This window comes from Colletes latitarsis, unplaced genomic scaffold (genome assembly GCF_051014445.1).
Source record: "Colletes latitarsis isolate SP2378_abdomen unplaced genomic scaffold, iyColLati1 scaffold0025, whole genome shotgun sequence".
Classification (NCBI taxonomy): domain Eukaryota; kingdom Metazoa; phylum Arthropoda; class Insecta; order Hymenoptera; family Colletidae; genus Colletes; species Colletes latitarsis.
In genome coordinates this window covers 32,501-40,000 of record NW_027488375.1, presented here as the reverse complement: position 1 = coordinate 40,000, position 7,500 = coordinate 32,501, and the positions used below count along the sequence as shown (strand labels likewise).

Genomic DNA, 7,500 nt, shown 5'->3' with positions numbered 1-7,500 from the left:
TAACTTGAGGCGAATAATCGCAAACGACGACGCGTCGATTTTGCGGCCATCGTTGCTCGCGCGACTAACGACGACCAGCCGCAACGGCTGTAGTTTATCGCATCGATTTCATCGAGCAACCGATGGACGCTGCCGCGTTCGTTCGTAAATGAATAATATACATACTCATGGCTAACTTGAGGCGAATAATCGCAAACGACGACGCGTCGATTTTGCGGCCATCGTTGCTCGCGCGACTAACGACGACCAGCCGAAACGGCTGTAGTTTATCGCATCGATTTCATCGAGCAACCGATGGACGCTGCCGCGTTCGTTCGTAAATGAATAATATACATACTCATGGCTAACGTGAGGCGAATAATCGCAAACGACGACGCGTCGATTGTGCGGCCATCTGTTGCTCGCGCGACTAACGACGACCAGCCGAGAAGGCTGTAGTTTATCGCATCGATTTCATCGAGCAACCGATGGGCGCTGCCGCGTGCGTTCGCCCGATTGCGCGTGAAGTTACTGTTCGGAACCAAGAATATACGGGTGTATTATACCCGTTGGTCGCAGCCACGCGCAAAGGCTTTTGAATGTACTGTACGCCCGGCCGTCGAACGATGGTTTTCCGTCATTCAGGAAACAAAAAGAAACTTTTGTCGTCGATATGGCGCGTTCAATCCTCCGTCGATACGCTGGTCGGAGGTGCGAACATCGAATATTTTTAAAGCAAAGAACAAGGAGCATTTTTAAATACAAAGAGAAAAATTGTAAATTGTATATGATTACCCTGAACGGTGGATCACTTGGCTCGTGGGTCGATGAAGAACGCAGCTAATTGCGCGTCAACGTGTGAACTGCAGGACACATGAACATCGACATTTCGAACGCACATTGCGGTCCACGGATAAAATTCCTGGACCACGCCTGGCTGAGGGTCGTTCACTTGTCCTAAAACTGCTTGCGTTGTTCTCAGATTCCCTAACCCCGCCGTCGTTTACCTCTCCTTTCGGGGAGATGGCGAAGAACGTTTCGGAGCCGGGTCGATGAAGAGAAAGGTATCAACGTACGAGCGAGAATTTGGGTATTTCGTTGGCGTTTGTCGCTGGACGTACGAAAAAGAATAAATATTATATATTATTGGCAAGTTTGCGCACCCCTTGCGTGGTGAGGCAGAGATCAGTCTTTTTTTTTTTTTTTTTTTTTTTTTTTTTTGTCGTGGGGAAAATCTTCGAAAGACTCCCTCCCACCTCCTTGGGGAGAGGTGGGAGGGGTGTGTGGGATTCCCCGCGCCCGTACAACGACAGGCGCGGGACCTACCCACTAAAAACCCCACGGTGACCCTTCGGCACGCTTTGGGAGGATACCGGGAATCGCTCGAAGCATTCTTCCGGTATCCTCCCCGTGCCCGCGCTTTCGCGCCCATCCCCCGGGGGGACCGGTCCCCCCAGTAGACACACTGCCTCATAGCGGCGGGACGGGGCCACTCCATCCCGCCGCTATCCGTCCCGGGGTCGCGTTTAGTGGCGGCTGCGAGCCCCAACTCGCAACCGCCCGCGACCCCGTTTCCACCCCTCGGCGGCCGGGCGTTCATGGCCGCACCAGACCGCCGAGGGTGCCTCCCCTTGCGTCGGACCGGTAGGGGGAGGCACTCCTACCCCCAACCGGTCCGACCCGGCGCCGCCTGGCGGGAGGAGGGTCCCCTCAGGACCCCCCTCCCAGCCTAGGTCATCCGCCACGCCGAGGCGGCCGCCCGCGACGCCTCGCGACCGGGCGACGACCTCGGGCCACCGCACGAGCGCGCGCTTCAGCACGCCGCTGAAGCTCGCGCTCCCTCCCCGCGGCCTCCTTCTGCAACATTACGTTCTCGCAGAAGGAGGCCACGGCCCTCCACTTCTCCTCGCTGCCGAGCATGGCGCGCACCACGCCCGGCAGCGAGACATCCCGCCCGACGACGCCGACCAGGACACGGCGCTCCCCCTCCCACGCGGGGCATACCTCCAGGGTATGATCCGCCGTGTCCTGCTCAGCGTCGCAGTGGCAGCAACGCGCCGTCGGCTCCTTCCCTATCCGGCACAGGTATCTTCCGAAGCTGCCATGCCCGGAAAATACCTGTGCCATCCGGTAGGTGAGGCTGCCATGGGCTCTGTCCAGCCACTCCTTCAGGAGTGGCCGAACAGCCCCGACAGTCCGGTGCCCCGCGGTTGGCAGAGCCAGCCGCTCCTGCCACGCGAGCAACACGGACTGCCGGGCCTGGCGCTTCAAATCGCCCCAAGCAGGTTCCTGCCCGCCCGGGACCGCCCCCACCCCCGCGCGACGGTCGACGCGGTGCCGGTACATCGCCGCGTGCGACCGCGCGAGCAGGTCCATGGGCGGCATCCCCGCTAGAACCGTCGCCGCCTCATGTGACATGGTCCGATACCCGCGGACGACCCTGAGCGCCATGCGCCTCTGCACCCGACGCAGCATAGTCATGCTGCGCCGGGAGGCAGCCAGGTCGCCCGCCCAGACGGGGGCCCCGTATAGGGCCACCGACTGGACCATTGCCACATAGAGGCGACGAACTCGGCCCGCCGGGCCCCCCAGGTTGGGCAGGATCCGGCCCAGAGCCGCAACCATCCTTTCCAACCGGGGGACCAGGTAGCGGAAATGCTTCTCGAAACGCCAGTGGCTATCGAGGATCAGCCCCAGATACCTGATCTGGGGCTTCACCTCGATGTCAGCCCCACCCACCCGAATCAGAGGGGGTGGCGGATCCTGCCGAGGTGAATGAAACGCAATCACCTCGGTCTTATGGACCGCCACCGTCATCCCCATCCCCCTGATCCGGTCGACGACGCGTTCCGACCCCTCCTCCGCGCGACGCATGGCCCTCCCCCAGTGCGCCCCGACGGCCAGCACCAGTGTGTCATCCGCATAACACACCGTGCTGACGCCGTCGGAGAGGCCGGCCCGCAACACCGAGTCGTACGCGATGTTCCACAGGAGTGGCCCGAGGACCGACCCCTGCGGAACACCGCAGTACACCTCCCTCCGCATATCACCATCCCGGCCCGGATACTCGATCCACCTGCCGCGGAGATAATCCCCGACGACCGCCCTGAGACAAGGGGGGACTCGATGATATTCGAGTCCCCTCCTTATCTCTTCCCAGGGGAGGGTGTTAAAAGCATTGGCAATATCCAAGGATATTGCCAATGCCACCCCTCCCCGGGAGACGGCCGCCTCCGAGAGGGCCCTCACACGACCTATCGCGTCGATAGTCGATCGGCCCCCCCGGAAACCGAACTGGCAGTCGGCCAGACCGGGATCACCCCGCGACAGGTGCTCGACGAGGCGGGCAGCAATCACACGCTCGAAGAGCTTGCCCACCTCGTCGAGGAGACAAATGGGCCGGTATGCGGAGGGAGACTCCGCGGGCCGACCCTCCTTCCGGAGGAGGACCATCCTGGCCACCTTCCAACTGGGGGGGAATCGCCCGTCCCTCAGGCAGCGGTCGAACAACCGCCTGAGGTCGGCCCCAAGGACGCCCTGGGTCAAGACCCAAACCCGGCCGGGCACACCATCCGGACCCGGGGCCGTGTTACGAACCCCGAGCCGTCTGATGGCCGCTGCCAGCTCCTCCTGCGTGACCCCCAGCTCGGCCGTCCACTCCACTGGGACAGCCGCCGCCGCCGGAGGACGCGGTCCCCTCTCCCCAATTGGGAAGAGTGTATTGACCACGTCCTCCAGCAGCCGGGGGTCAAGACCCTCGGTGACGGGGGGCGCCCACGGGCGGAGCTTATTCAGCACCACCTTATATGGGCGCCCCCATGGATCGTCATCAAGGGTCTGGAGGAGCTCCTTCCATGCCTGGGTCTTGGCCCGTTTGATGGCGACCTGCAGAGCAACCCGCGCCACGCGGTATGCTCCATACAGGTCATCAGCTGCCCTCGCTCGCGCCACGCCGTCGCCTGTACGTTGACGACGGCGCGCGCGGGTGTACTGGCGTCGGGCGCGGACAGTCGCGACTCGCAACTCCGCGATCGCGTCCGACCACCAGTACACCGCCCGGCGAGGAGAAGCCCGCCCGACCCGAGGCATCGCCGCGTCGCAAATACCCGCGACCATTGCTCCGAGCCGGGCGACCTCCTCCTCTATGCTCGGCAACTCGGCCGCTCCCTGCGGCCAAGTTGCAGCGAGGGCAGCTGCCATCAGGGCGTCCTTGTCCAGGCGCCGAAGCGCCCAGCGGCGTGGTGGGGTGCCACGCAGGCGGCCGTGTCGGGATGCACTCGCGGCGGCAGAGACCTCCATCCGGATGTACCGGTGATCGGAGAGTGTCTCTGCCCCCGCGACCACGTGCCAACCCGACACCATGCGCACGGCGTTGGGGGTCGCGAATCCAACATCCACGATGGACCCCCCATATCGCCGCACGCATGTGTTCTCCGACCCCCGGTTCAATACCCGGAGGTCGAGCCCCGCCGCCCAATCGCCCAGGATCCCGCCGCGAACGGAGGTCCTGGGGGATCCCCAAGCCACCGACTTGGCATTAAAATCCCCCAGGACCAGCACCGGCCGGGCCGCGTAGCGCTGCACGCATGCCGCGACCTCGGCCAAGTACAGCTCGAACGCAGCGTGACCGCTACGGGGCGAAATGTAGCACCCCACCACAGCGACTCCCCCCCAGTCCACGGCGACGAATCCCCGACCGCGCTCCAACAAGGAGAACGGTGGGGACCCGTCGCCCCCTCCCCATACCGTCGCCACCAAGCCGTCCGCGTCGCCCACCCAATGAGGGTGATCAGGGACGCGGTACGGCTCGGCGGCGACCGCCAGGCCAACCCCCCACTCCGCGAGGACTTGGGACATCAAGTCCTGTGCCGCGCGGCAGTGGTTGAGGTTGGCCTGGAGGAGGAGGCGGGGCGGCATTAATTAATGGCCGCGCCAGCCTCCTCCCGGCCGTCCGTCCCCGTAGCACCGTCCACCTCCATGGAGGACGATGCCACCGCCCTCGGCACCGGAGCCGGTGCAGCCCGCCTCTTCCTCTCCTTCCGGGAGGGGGGGGAGCACTTCTTGCTCCCCACCCTGTGATCGGCTGGCCTCCCCATGTCCGCACACAGCGGGCAGTGGGGGGCCGCCGAGCACTGGCTCGCACGGTGCTCTTTGGCACCGCAGCGGTAACACTGACCGCTGCGGTCCACCGGCGAGGTGCACCACTGCCTCACGTGCCCCAATTCGAGGCAGCGGTGACACTGGAGCGGGCGCGGCGCAAGGATTTCCACTCGCGCCGAAACCCACCCCACCAACACCCTCCCGGATTCCGCCACCTTACGGGCGGCGGAGAGGGGGCACCGAGCCCACACCGACCCGAGGCCGGAGGGCGACCTGCGGATCTCTCCGATCCGCAGGTCCTCCACAGGACAGTCCCCCGCCCTCGCAAGGGCACGGGACACATCCTGTGCGCTGACCGAGTCGTCCAGCCCACAAACGCGCATCTCCGTGCGCTTCGTGGGCCGGGCGACCCGGACACCTCGCTCGCCCAGCTGCTCCCGGAGCCTCTGGGCGAGACGATCCGCCTTCGCGCCGCCTTCTGCACCGGGGATCTCCAGCAAGAGACCCCCGGTCACGGCCCTCTTCGCCCTCACGGAGGCGATGCCCAGCTCTTCCAGGGAGATATTCTCCCTGGCGAGCCGCATCGCCTCCGCGAGGGTCAGGTCGCCCCCCTGCGCAACGGTCAGCGTCACCGCTGCCGTTTTTGGGGGACGACCTGGTCGTGCCTTCCCGACCTTCGCGGCCTTTACCTTGGCCGCCGGCGGCGGAGGCGGAGGCTGCGGTTGCGAGGCCTTCCTCGCCGCCCGCTTCGCCTTCCGCCCCACCACCTCACTCCACGCCACCCCCCCTTGGGAGGGTGCTGTGGAGGACGCGACCACCGCGACCACGGGTACACCACCCCCCTTGGGGGTCGCGACCCGGGGCCCTGGTGCCGCAACGCTGGGCGGAGCCTTCACTCCGCCCTTCTTTGCCTTCCCCGACTGTACCGGAACAGGTCGGGGAGGCACTGCCTTCCTGCTAACCGCTCTTCCGGCGAGGAGCTCCTCCCGGAAGGCGGCCAGCTTGCCATCAATCATGTCCCCAATCCTCCTCAGAAGATCGTCTTCTGAGGAGGACGGGGACTTCTTCACGGGCGGAGTGCGGGTGGAGGGGCCCGCGGTGCCCCGCACCACTGCCGCCGCACTCCGCTTATTTACTTCCGCCGAGGGACGCGGCGGTGGAGGAGGAGGGAGGATCGGAGGGAGGGCCGCGCTGTTCCACAGCGCCTCTGCCCTCCTCCTCCCCTGTCGCTCCTCCTCCAACAGGAGCTGCAGACGGGCGTTCCGCCCTCTGAGCTCCCGCGCCGCCTCCCTCATTTCCTCCGCCGCGGCCTTCAGGGCCTCCGCGCCACCGCTTTTCTGCCCCTTAAAGGCGCAGGCAGCGGCGACTTTCTCCACCCGCCTCAGGGACGAGGAGATCCTCTCCGATATCTCCTCGGTCACCTCGTCCCTGAGGCAACTCAGCCTCACCGACGGGCTCATCGCCCCGCCCACCTCGACGACGGCCTGCCCCGTCCTCTTCCTCTTAGAGCCTATGTGGCTCGTGCTGGAGGAGAAGGACGAGACCGACGCCGTCTCGTCGTCCTCCTCCACCCTCCACGAAGCCGGACCTGGCGCTGAGTGGGGCGCGAGCGCCGCCACCCTAACCCCAACCCCGTCTCCGTCCTCCCCAACCGACAAAACCCGCCCCATCCCCATTTTATTTTCAGTGTCCATAAAAATCCCACGAGATGGTCGGAAATAAAGGTCCACCCGGGCAGAGCCGCCTTACCCGGGTAAGCCTAATACTCCGGGGGTTCGGCAGGTTCCCCGGAGGTGGTCGCTTGGGATTGGGCCTTCTCCCCCAACCATGCATCCCATCGCCGCGCACCATAGCTTAGGATTGGAGGGCGATTTTATAGAGTCGCCATACTCGTGGCCCAGGCGGTTAAGCCAAGACCCCCGTTCCTCCTGCCGTCACGTACCATTCACAAAACCAATAGGGAATTGTGAATGGGTCGTTGTGACGACCAACAGGAGGCTTACGGTGTGTGTATGACTCGGGTACCCCGGGTTCGTTAAGCCCGTACTGCAGCTGAAAGGCTGGCAGCCCCTGAGGGGAGGCAGAGATCAGTCTGGACTCGCGCGAGTGTTTTACGGCGTCGTGCGTCGTGTTGTCTGGAGTATCATCACGACCGCCCGTTAAAGCACCGCTCCTACGATTTCTGACTTTGACGGCACTAAAAACCACCGTGGGGCGCAAATCGCGTTTCGTACAAATCTAATGATTACCGGCGCTCCCGACGTTGCCCGAAGTTAATAATTTATGCAAAGGAAAGAGAAAATAAAGCGTATACTAGTTTTGGAGCATAACAAAAAGGACACTGGAAAGAAATTTGACCAAACACTGATAATTATGATATGTAATATATGCCCTACCACGTGAAATTTGTGGTATCCGTCG

The 7,500-nt window shown here is 63.8% G+C and overlaps 1 non-coding gene across 1 annotated transcript; it reads left to right on the top strand.

Annotated features, from left to right (window-relative positions):
• Nucleotides 1–771: 771 nt before the first annotated feature.
• On the top strand, nucleotides 772–926 carry LOC143350722 (5.8S ribosomal RNA). The gene has a single exon (XR_013081226.1). It is a non-coding gene; the product is annotated as a 5.8S ribosomal RNA (ribosomal RNA).
• The last annotated feature ends 6,574 nt before the right edge of the window (nucleotides 927–7,500 follow it).